At 37.0% G+C, this 12,745-nt stretch overlaps 1 long non-coding RNA gene across 1 annotated transcript; it reads right to left on the bottom strand.

The window, feature by feature from the left end:
* Positions 1-9,665: 9,665 nt before the first annotated feature.
* Positions 9,666-11,823, bottom strand: LOC107046704. The gene is made up of 3 exons (XR_001461595.2): positions 11,567-11,823; positions 10,507-10,908; positions 9,666-10,032 (listed from the first exon to the last, which is right to left on the bottom strand). It is a non-coding gene; the product is annotated as an uncharacterized LOC107046704 (long non-coding RNA).
* Positions 11,824-12,745: the final 922 nt, after the last annotated feature.

Below are 12,745 nucleotides of genomic sequence, written 5' to 3'. Positions count from 1 at the left end.
CCCTCCGCGTAGGAATACAATGAACAAAGGAGAACCCAAACACGTGTGGACCACTTGAAACAGAGAAACTTTCGAAATATACCAGAATTGAGATTTTACGATTTTACGACTGTGACCGATGTGTTTATTTTTCTCTCTGAGTTTAGAATTTTCAGGAAAAGCCTTTCTGTAACGAATTTTGGAGAGTAATAAATTGAGAACTCAACTCAAGTACTTGACATTTACGATTGCTGGCAACGGTTTTTCTTACACTCATCAAATTATTTTTTGTCCATTGTTCATTGTCCTCTGTTCGACCATTTTCTTGGCATTCTCAAATTTCAGACGTTTTATATTCATTTTGAAATAATAATTCAAATCTCGCGGATTAAAATGGCCGATAAATAGTGCCATCTATAAAATTCAACGTCGGGACGTTACACCTTTCCCCATTCTATAAAAATTAGGCTCAACAAGAGTCTAATTTTTCAAACAAATTTCATGTCTTATTCACATAATTATGAACTATTTAAGCTAATTTACAGCGTTAAGTTTACATTTGAATATTTATATGAACGATTATTTACATTCTTATGGTTCTATGTCTTTGATGGTTTCTTTGATAAAAATGCGGGTTTCAACTTGTTAATAAGGGCCTAGATAATTAGGATCTAATTTATTAGTCTTTGCGTCATTGATTAAAAGAATACCCAATCACCCGATTGAAAATGTCTCTCATTCACAGCTCTGTCATAGTATTGTTTGGATTTGAATTTGGCTAAATCGACATTATCAACTGCGCGTGATTGTGTTTCTCGTAACTTATCTACTAAATCACCTAAATAATCTTTATATACAGATAAGTACTTTCTTTGACAAAGTTTGAAGGAATACGCGCTAATCTGCCAAAAATTAATTCATGCGGTGTAAAACCTGGCGATTCATGAACTGAGGTGTTGTATGAAAACATTGCATATTTTGACCAGCTGTCCCAATCTCTTTCATTGTTGATAAAACTCTTCAAATATTCGACTAAAACCAAATGACTTCTTTCAAGAGAGCCATTGGTTTGGGGATGGAGAGCTGTTGTTTTTAACTGTTGAATTTTGAATAATTTTGCTAGATGTTTCATTACTTCCNTTAATAAAATTCTTCAAATATTCGACTAAAACCAAATGACTTCTTTCAAGAGAGCCATTGGTTTGGGGATGGAAAGCTGTTGTTTTTAACTGTTGAATTTTGAATAATTTTGCTAGATGTTTCATTACTTCCCCAACAAAGTTTGAACCTTGATCGGTTAAAATTGCTTCAGGACAACCAAAAATGCAAATGACATTTTCTGGGAAAGCTTTGGCAATGTCAATGGCTTTTGTTTCAGCTAGTGGGACGGCTAATGAATATTTTGTTAAGTTATCCTGGATGGTTAAAACGTATCTATTGCCGGAAGTGGTAATAGGTAATGGACCGAGAATGTCAAGTGCTACTTTTTCAAATGCTGTCTGCGGGGTATCAGTTACTATCATTGGTTGCCTAGACTTTCCTCTAACTAATTTATTTTTCTGGCAAATGAAACAATGTTTGATAAAGTTCTGGATTTGTGATTTCATGTTCTCCCAAAAATACATACGTCGAATTCTATCGTAGGTTTTTACAACATCCTTGTGTCCACTCACTGCAGACTCGTGCATTTCTTTAATAATATTTTCTCGTTTGTCTATTCCAGGGATTTCTGATTGATTGAGACAAAGGGTTACATGATAACCTTGGGGAAATATTTTCTCTCAATACATCTTAATGTTACCCCAGGGGAGTTGNGTCCACCCACTGCAGACTCGTGCATTTCTTTAATAATATTTTCTCGTTTGTCTATTCCAGGGATTTCTGTTTGATTGAGACAAAGGGTTACATGATAACCTTGGGGAAATGTTTTCTCTAAATACATCTTAATGTTACCCCAGGGGAGTTTATCAAGTCCGCCTCCAGTTGTTGCGATTCTCACGGTTTTTACATCAAAATAATCCATTGTTTCTTTCAATTTTGAAATGCTAGAATTTATATTTGTCAAAATCGTTTTTTCTTCAACTGAATCTTTGATAACAATAAAGAAAATATGAAAATTTCCATGTTTAAAGATAACAACATCGCCGATTTCAGGCTTATCTTTGGAAAAATCATCTTCTGCGATATAGCTCCTAGCTAGAAGCTCTTGAAATACAGGGATTCTCATTTTAAAATCTGCAGAGATAAAAGTCGCGATGTTATCTTTTTTCATAAAAATTCCATCCCTAGTTTCACTAAAAACATTCAAGGGGATACGTTGTTTAACTCGTTTTCCGTGTTTAACTTTTAGTGGTGCGTTGGGGGCATTTAATTCTTCTTCATCTAAACTAATTTGATCATCGTAATCACTGATGTCATCTAGAAATTCTTCGTCTAAAACTTAAACTTGACGAGGTGATTCTTCTGAATCTGAATGGAAAATCCAACTGGTATTTTCCATGTGGAAACTTGAATATTTTTCACAAACACGGCTATTCTCGTTGGGACTATTTTTTCTGTCTTTTGATAATAATTTTGATAAATTCTGATTGATTTGACTTCCCTGGGATGCCTCTAGTGTTAGTACTTCTCTCTGTTTCTCTACTATTTTCTGAAATTCTAATGGTTCATGCGTGCACGTCTTATTACTGAAATTTTTGTTTGGCATGTCGCTCCACGCCTCCGGGCCCGGAAAAATTACAAACTCTATTCTTACTGAAGGGGGAGACTCCAGTAGGTCAGTAGTATCCCCCACAGACAGTATTGTGTCCGTTCGGCCAACGTCTTCCAGTTCCATAGGGGCCCCTTGACCTAAAGTATAAGTCTCTCTCCTTTCATTCTCTGATCCTGTAGTGAAACCTTCCTGCAAGTTAACGCGTTTTCTTGCATTTAGGCTCACTCCAGCACCATGAGTTGGGTCATCACGCTCAATGAACCCCTGAGTTTGTTTTTCTAATTGTTCACTACGCTCAGTGGACAACCGTTCATCACGCTCAATGAACTGTTTATCATTTTTCTTAAATTGTTCACTACGCTCGGCGAACAACCGTTCATCACCCTCAATGAACTGTTTATCATTTTCCTGAAATTGTTCTAAACTGTTTCTATCTCTTAAGTATATCCCCAGGAAGTCTACTGTCTCTTTTTCAACACTTAAGCTTTTGGTAAACTTGATATTGTTAACTCTGATAACTCAACAGGATTTCGTGAAAGCGCATCAGCATTAGCGTTCAGTCGTCCTGGCTTGTAAATTACTTCGTATTGATACTCTCTCAATAATAATACCCAACGAAGCAGTCGTGATTGAGGATCTTTTATTTTATGCGCCCACACTAGAGGTCGATGATCCGTCACAAGTTGGAATTTTGTTCCGTATAAATAGGGGCGAAAATGCTTCGCAGCAAAGACTATTGCATACAATTCCTTCTCAATAACAGAATAACCGAGTTCAGGCGGTTTCAATAATTTTGACGCATAGGAAATGGGTAAATCTTTACCAATCTCACCCTGGCTGAGAACTGCTCCAAGAGCATAAAAGGAAGCGTCTGTTGTAACGCTGAAAATTCTTTTCAAATCGGGGAATTGANGGGGCGAAAATGCTTCACAGCAAAGACTATTGCATACAATTCCTTCTCAATAACAGAATAACTGAGTTCAGGTGGTTTCAATAATTTTGACGCATAGGAAATGGGTAAATCTTTACCAATCTCACCCTGGCTGAGAACTGCTCCAAGGGCATAAAAGGAAGCATCTGTTGTGACGATGAAAATTCTTTTAAAATCGGGGAATTGCAGTATAGGTTCTTTACACAAGAGATCTCTCAAGTGTTCAAAAGCATTTTGACATTCAGTACTCCAAATGAAAGGTTGATTCTTCTTTAATAATTGTGTCAATGGACAAGAAATTCTGGCAAGATTGGGAATAAAACGTTGGTAATAACCGATAAGACCAAGGAATTGTTTTATGTTCTTTGGTGTTTTGGGGACTGGGAATTCTTGAACCGATTTTACTTTGGAGGAATCTGGGGCCACCCCTTTATCACTCATGATGTGACCTAAATATGTGACACTCGTCTGCAAAAATCGACATTTGTCAATCTGCAAAGTCAACCGACTTGTACGAAGTCTTCCCAACAACTTCATGAGTTTTCTCTCATGATCCTCCAATGATGACGCATAGATGACAATATCATCAAGATATACAAAGAGATCTGCACCCTGGAGTCCAGTGAGCACCTGGTCCATTAGACGCTGGAACGTCGCTGGTGCATTCTTGAGACCAAAGGGCATCCTGGCATAATGATAATGTCCATTGGGGGTGGAAAAAGCTGTTTTGATTTTATCTTTCTCATCCATGGGGATTTGATGGAAACCAGAGGTGAGGTCTAGCACTGAAAAATAGTTTGCACCTCCCAACTGGTCCAGAATATCGATAATATTGGGAAGAGGATAGGCATCTGAGACAGTTTTTTCATTGAGATTCCGAGAATATATCACCATACGCCACCTCTTATTACCCGCTGAGTCTGGTTTTTTAGGAACTATCTAGATCGGGGAATTGTATGGAGAAGAAGAGGGTTCAATTATGTCTGACGCGAGTAAATCCTTGATTTGTTTCTGGATTTCTTCTTTATGGATTTGAGGGAACCTGTATTGTTTCGTTGAGAGAGGAATTTCATCTGTAGTTTTTATGTAATTTCATGAGTCATTACATTCGTACCCTGTAACCGATCACCTGGAAGCTGGACTTGATAAGGGAATTTCGCAAAAATTCTAAGAATACTTTGTTTTTCTTCAGAATTTAGATTTTCCAAATGGAGACTATCGCCAAGTCTTTTCATTCTTTCTTCGACAGATTCTGCTTCAATTCCATAACAGGTTTTTTGATTGGTTTTTCAGAATAATTCTCCATTTCCTCAATATATTGAGCAGGAATATTGAGTTCTCGTTCTTCCTTGTTGTAATTAATTACATAAATCCACATAACCTTTATTACTGGTTACTAAAGCCTCTCCCCCATAAAGATTTTCTCTCAAATTTAATCGTGGTAAATACCCTTGTTTTATTTCTGTGTTCAATACTTTAATATCCACCTTTTTCTTGCAACGAGCAGGAACTGTCACTCTAGTTTGCATTAGTGGAATTTTGATTCCCTTATTATTTATTCGCAAACTGCTGTCAGAAAAACAGAGCATTGCTCTTTCGTCTCGTAAGAACTGCGCACCGAATATACCGTCGTATTTAATGGGGAAATCTGCACGAATAATCTGAAATTTGCATGTTACGGAATCAAACGTGATTTGAGCTTCGCCAATTGTCTCATCTGATCCTGGGGTAATACCTCTCAATGAAAAGCGTTTATCTCGATTAATTTTGATACCCGGTTTGAATGCATTTTCTTTCAATAAATTAATATCAGCCCCAGAGTCGACAATGAGTCAATTCTTCATGTTTACCAAATCATCACTTGGGATAGTGACACAAGGGAGTATCATCTGCTCAGCTTGATTGGTGTTAATCGATGCTGATTTGAGGGAGTTTTGAGAATTTGAGTGAGAATTTTGTCTATTGACATTGTTGGAATTATTATAACGACAATTGCGTGTAGAATGCCCAGTCACTTTGCAATTAACACAATAACCCGGTTTATACTGACTGTGACATTGGTTCATCATGTGGCCCGTTTTCCCATGAGCNCCTCTCAATGAAAAGCGTTTATCTCGATTAATTTTGATACCCGGTTTTAATGCATTTTCTTTCAATAAATTAATATCAGCCCCAGAGTCGACAAGGAGTCAATTTTTCATGTTTATCAAATCATCACTTGTGATAGTGACACAAGGGAGTGTCATCTGTTCAGCTTGATTGGTGTTAATCGATGCTGATTTGAGGGAGTTTTGAGAATTTGACTGAGAATTTTGTCTATTGACATTGTTAGAATTATTATAACGACAATTGCGTGTAGAATGCCCAGTCACTTTGCAATTAACACAATAACCCGGTTTATACTGACTGTGACATTGGTTCATCATGTGGCCCGTTTTCCCACAAGCATAACAAATTGTTTGATTTCTCATTGTATTATTACCTGAACTCTGAGTCTGTGTAACATTTACTCTGGCTGATCTGTGTGATCGATTGTGTGGATTATGCGGTCCGTAATTTTTATAATGACCATTCTGATGATTTGGCGAATAATGCAGAGAGGGGCAATTGTCCTGGCTTTCTGTGTTGTTTGAAATTTTATTTTGCTCGTGCTTGAAAATATCGTTACGTTCTTCAATCTCTTTTTGTTTTTCAATCGCGATTTTAACTGCTGCTTCGAAATTTATCGGTTTTTCATTTGAAACTTGTGAACTCAACTCACCCCTCAAACCGCGAATAAAACTATCGCGAGCTCCCTCTTGTGTTGTCACCAAAAGCCCGGCTGAAAGTTCAATTGGATATTTCTCTTGAATTAATTCTGTAATTCCTTGAAGAACAACATTTATTCTCGCGACATAATCGATGATTTCTTCTTTCGGTTTTTGATGAATAATTGCCAGTTGACCCTGCCATTGAGAAAGTGTCTGGCGAGGTGCAAATGCTTGTTTGAGATTAGCAAAAATACTGTCAAGAGTCAAAGTAGTCTGATTTGCAATATATTTGCTGGCTCTACCGGAAATCTTTGATTTTATCAGTTGTATGAAATAAGTGTGATAAGTCGGTGATGCAAGCGAAACTGCTTGTTTGCACAAATCGATGAAATTGTTTACTGGGATATTGTCTCCATTGAAGTTTGGAATTAAGTTTGAAATATCTTTGATGGACATTGAAGGCAGAGATTCTTGGCTGCTCGTACTCGCTCGATTTCCTGATACTGATTCTGATTGTAACACATTATTTGTGCCATTACTTGAAACATCACTCGCTGAATCTAATGGGTCTCTAACATTTCCCGTTTGTACAGATTCCCCCCTTCTTGTAGTTCCCCTGGTAGCTCCTCTGACAGGCGGCATTTTACCGTTTAAAATTAAAATTTCCTGGGTGAAATAATTATTTTAGAATTCCTAATAAATGCTTCTCTCTTCTAGAAAAACTAACTGAACTGAAAATTTTGTGCTCTCTCTACAAGGNTTCAATCTCTTTTTGTTTTTCAATCGCGATTTTAACTGCTGCTTCGAAATTTATCGGTTTTTCATTTGAAACTTGTGAACTCAACTCACCCCTCAAACCGCGAATAAAACTATCGCCAGCTCCCTCTTGTGTTGTCGCCAAAAGCCCGGCTGAAAGTTCAATTGGATATTTCTCTTGAATTAATTCTGTAATTCCCTGAATAACAACATTTATTCTCGCGACATAATCGATGATTTCTTCTTTCGGTTTTTGATGAATAATTGCCAGTTGACCCTGCCATTGAGAAAGTGTCTGGCGAGGTGCAAATGCTTGTTTGAGATTAGCAAAAATACTGTCAAGAGACAAAGTAGTCTGATTTGCAACATATTTGCTGGCTCTACCGGAAATCTTTGACTTTATCAATTGTATGAAATAAGTGTGATAAGTCGGTGATGCAAGCGAAACTGCTTGTTTGCATAAATCGATGGAATTGTTTACTGGGATATTGTCTCCATTGAAGTTTGGAATTAAGTTTGAAATATCTTTGATGGACATTGAAGGCAGAGATTCTTGGCTGCTCGTACTCGCTCGATTCCCTGATACTGATTCTGATTGTAACACATTATTTGTGCCATTACTTGAAACATCACTCGCTGAATCTAATGGGTCTCTAACATTTCCCGTTTGTACAGATTCCCCCCTTCTTGTAGTTCCCCTGGTAGCTCCTCTGACAGGCGGCATTTTACCGTTTAAAATTAAAATTTCCTGGGTGAAATAATTATTTTAGAATTCCTAATAAATGCTTCTCTCTTCTAGAAAAACTAACTGAACTGAAAATTTTGTGCTCTCTCTACAAGGCATGGACGAGGCTGCGGCCCGATCAGTGTATCTCGCTACTACTCAGTAAAACCGCAGATAACCTGAGCAATACCCTGACTTGTCCATCCTCCAAAATGACACTTATTTCTAGACTTACAATTCTTTTATGAATTACACATAATCCAATTGCTTCACTTGTCAATATAATTTTCTCTTTGATTCACTAATTGCCCATAAATTTTCACTACCACTTCGCACTTTATTCTGCTCGATGAATCCTCTGGAAACTGCCTGGCTGCAACCGCCCTGGACCTCTTAGCTGGAACTGCCGGAACTCCACTTCACTCGACCCCGACGTTGACAGGAAAAATCTTTAATTGAATTCAAAAATTCAAATTCCACTTCCGATGAATGTGGCTATCCCACCGCTGTCACCAATTGTTATGTCCTATCCAAGTTACTAGGAGGACAGTAGCGCCATTTGGAATATTGAGCGCGAAACTTTGAAGTGTGGATCCGTTAGCCGCTAAACCTCTAATGAGGACTCCATCGATGTTGACTCGTTCAATGATAGGATAATTGGATTGAAGGTTTATTTGTGACTAAATCCAAACACTAGTGCTTAGGAGAGCACATTAACACTTTTATTCAAAATAACTCTTGACTCAAAAATCTAAAACTTGGACTACAAACTGGATGAACTCCAGTAGTCCTCTAATAAACTTATAAAAACTCGTAAAAACTCTGAAGAAAAACTACTTGAAGAAAGAAGCTTGGAAAGTTGTCGAAACAACAGCCACGATGGGACTGGCTTAAACTTAAGTTTTAAATCTAAGGGTTGGTTCAAAACACCTCCACTAGACCAAAAAGTTGCGCGCGCAATCCTGGCCTAGAAGAAAGGGAAGAGGGGTAAGCCAAAAGAGAACAGGGGAAAATGAAAAGAGGGTGGAAGGGAAAGCGTGCGACATTGCCAATTTTCCTCTTGAGGGGTCTCAGGCCCTCCGCGTAGGAATGCAATGAACAAAGGAGAACCCAAACACGTGTGGACTACTTGAAACAGAGAAACTTTCGAAATATACCAAAATTGAGATTTTACGATTTCACGACTGTGACCGATCTATTTATTTTTCTCTCTGAGTTTAGAATTTTCAGGAAAAGCCTTTCTGTAACGAATTTTGGAGAGTAATAAATTGAGAACTTAACTCAAGTACTTGACATTTACGATTGCTGGCAACGGTTTTTCTTACACTCGTCAAATTATTTTTTGTCCATATATCTTTATTTATGAATACAGATATTGTGATTTAGAGAAGATCAAAAATTGTCCCATTTTGCCCCACCTTCCCCTACTATAAAATGGAATCAAATTTTTGCAGAAGTAAAAACAGAAAATGTTGTGAAATCATAAAATTAAATTAATTATACGCATTTGAATGAAATGAAACTCTTTATTTTAATAATTTCTAGTCATTTGAACAGAAACATTTGAATTGGATGAAATGAACAATTCATTAACTCCAGATAAATCCTCTATTGAAATGAAATGAAAGCTTATTTGATCGAAATAAATAATTATTGCACGTGAATAGATCCATTCTCCAAGCAATAATTCTATTTCTACCTAATGAAGTCCTTAATTAGTTCAAAGACATATCCATGTCAATTAAAAACTATTTTTTTAATGTGAAATAAAAACACGAATGAACAGCATTTTAATAAACTCATTTATTCCGTTCCTCCCACCCATTTCCTCGGGTATAAACGACGTTTACTTGAGAATAAAAAGATATTTCCCACCAAATGCCATCACATCCCATTTTTCCACGTGTAAACACTACAAATATATGAAATTTCCTTATATTTTACTGATAAATCACTTAAATTTTGCAGTATTCTGAAGATGTTCTGAAGATCCAGGGGGTGGAGACAATCCCATCGTGTCTCAAATTTAAAAAAATGGGTTTTGTTCCTTTCATTATGGATTATGATCATGTTATATTAAATAATCAGCTTCTTTCGGAGACCCAGGGGACAGGACACGATGATGTTTCCAATAAAATTTCCAATAGGCCCTCTGAGCATTGCGGTCCTCTCAGATACCCTGAAATTACAAAAATCAACAGGTCAGGAGGGTGAAACTGTCTGGAATGACGTGTGGTACGAAAAATCAAGGGAGAGAACTTGTTTCAAGCTTCAGGAATAATTTTTCGAGGGGATTAAGACGTTGAATTCACCTGAACAGTTGCCGAGGGGTTCTCTAGTGGCTCTGACTATCTTGGATCCCAGGATTCATCTTCATGAGAAGAGGAGGAAGGCTGTGCTGAGGCAGAATGAGCACAGGGAGATGTTAAAAGTACCTGAGGGAGTGGCCGAGAATCCTCTGTGGGGGGATGGGTTCAGGGAGAGAGTTAAGGGGGAGCTTAAGTAGAGTAATGAGATTAATAAGTTGAGGGAGGGGAATCTTGTGCCTAGGGTGCAGTATGATGAGGAAATCGTGGGGAAGGAGCCAGTTATTCTTGTGCAGTGCCCTGGGGCCAGTGGTGGAGAGAAAAGCAAGAGAGAGAATTTCCCTGACCTGTCGTAAGGGACTGCTGCCTCCACTGGGAGGTGCCTGTTCAATTTCACTGGTGGCCAGAGGTGCCTCCTGCAGGTTCAATGTCTGAACTGCTTGGGATAGAGATGGAAATGCTGACAGGACATTCCCCAGTTCAGGTGACATTGAGCTCGAGATGTACTCTTTCTTCGCTGGGGAACTGAAGGCGTCAGGGGTCATGAGGTTGAGACTTGCTGAGTGATACTGATTCCTCTCCATTCTCTTCAGCTATTCCATTCTGCTCGTGACGAATGTGCTGGGGGTCCTCTGTGTAGTCCAGGGAGCCGTGGGTGAGGGTGTCCATAAGACAAGCATTCGAGACGAGTTTAACGGGTTAAAAGTCTGTGTCACTCTTGGAGAGACTTTGGCTGCGTCAGGTACATCCTGAGGGGATTAATGGGTGATTAATAAAAAAAAAGTATTTTGATTCTTCTTTGTGAATTATTATATAGATGATTTCGATAAAATCGTGAAGTTAATAATGAAATTATGAGGGAAGAATATGGAAATTTCAATTAGATTTTTGTTTGAATTTCTATTTTGATTTTCATGTGTGAGTTATTGTCTAGAAATTTTCAACAAATTGTTGAGGGTAACATGAATTAGCAATTGAAGAATAATAAAATTAAAAATAGGCATGAGTCAATTTTAAATTCAATTTCTTTTTGTTGAAATTATTCTTTTGTAAATATTTTTATGGAAAACAGTCAATGATTCTTCTGCGTGAGTCATTCTCTTGGTATTTTTTGTGTAGAAGTTCTTGGGTATAAATTTTCCAAGTTTTTCCTGCTGTTTTTTTTTGTTTCTCAACGCGAAATCCAAGAGAAATAATTGAAATTCTTAGTAGAATGAACAGAATTCGAATAGAACTCCAGAAGAGTTTTTTTTTCATTTATCAGATAGAAAAAATTCAGAAGAATTTTCATAGAATTAAAAATTAAATTTCAATTAAAATTTAATTAAAAACTCTTTCTCTACCATTTCTCAATAGATATATAGTGACAAAAAATATAACTAGAAGAAGAATCAAAAGATGACTAACCTGATGACGAGTTGATCCTCACTCTCATCCTCACAAGGACAAAGATCCTCCAGGGACTCCCCAGTGGGTCGAACCATCCTCATCCCAGCATCACCAATGGCAAAACTGAGAATGGAGTAGGGAAGAAGGAACTCTGACAGTAGTCCAGTCGGTGAGTGTGAAAAATCGTGTTTGTCGTCGACTTTACGAGATTAGTCACCGATTTTGATGATTTTTTTTTTAAATGCTCAGGAGAGCATATAAATGAAATGTGGCCTAACGGCAAGGTGTGCTTTTTGTTTATAAACAAAATACGTATTGAATAGGCATCTTTTGATTGAAATATCTCGGAAACTATTGAGAAGTTATCGAGACATATAGCGTAAGTTATTTAGAGAATTTAACGACGAACAAAATGGTTTTTTACTCATGTTTCTACGACCAATAGTTTGCGAGATATTAAAAATTGTTGTTTGGCGCGCGCTGCTGTGCGCGCGTTGCGTCATGAACAAATGTCTGTAAATCAGCCAAAAATTGATATTTTTTTATTTTTTTTTTTGTTTTGAAATTTAGATAATTCTCATTATCTTCAAATTTTTTTGAATTTTTTACAATCATTTTTAACAATTAATTTTCCAAAAACATTGAATTTTTACAAATTTCTTTAAAAAAAATATTTTTGATGATAATACCGATTTTTTTGTTTGCGTATAGTTATGAAAAATATTGTACGTTCGAGAACTATTCAAAAAAAATTATATTTTTTTTTTGTTGAAATAACCCGCGCATTTACACTTGGTCTCTTCGCTGTAGGAGCGACAGAGACAACGTCATACGAGTTCTTGCATGGGAAAGAGAGGCACTCTTCACTCATTCAAACAAAATTTGAATTCTCATATCTACATTGTTTTTTTTAATGAAAAAAAATGCCAAATTAATTGTAGAAGATGGCGGAGGGGGGAGTGATAGTCTGTACTAGATAAATTCATTGGGAAAATTGTTTTTAATGATTTTTTCATTTTTTAAAATCAATTTAGAGGGTTCCTGGTCAGTGTGGTCCACTTTGAGGGTGGTTTTACAAAGTTTTATGTATAGGAAAAATCCCAAATCAATTGTAGAAGATGAAGGAGGACAGAGTGATAGTTTTTACATAAATAATTCCTTGAAAAACATTGTTTTCAATCATTTTTTCTATTTTTT

The sequence above is a fragment of the Diachasma alloeum genome, unplaced genomic scaffold (genome assembly GCF_001412515.2).
Source record: "Diachasma alloeum isolate Michigan unplaced genomic scaffold, Dall2.0 Dall_scaffold_01739, whole genome shotgun sequence".
Taxonomy (NCBI): domain Eukaryota; kingdom Metazoa; phylum Arthropoda; class Insecta; order Hymenoptera; family Braconidae; genus Diachasma; species Diachasma alloeum.
This window is presented reverse-complemented; position numbering and strand designations above follow the sequence as displayed.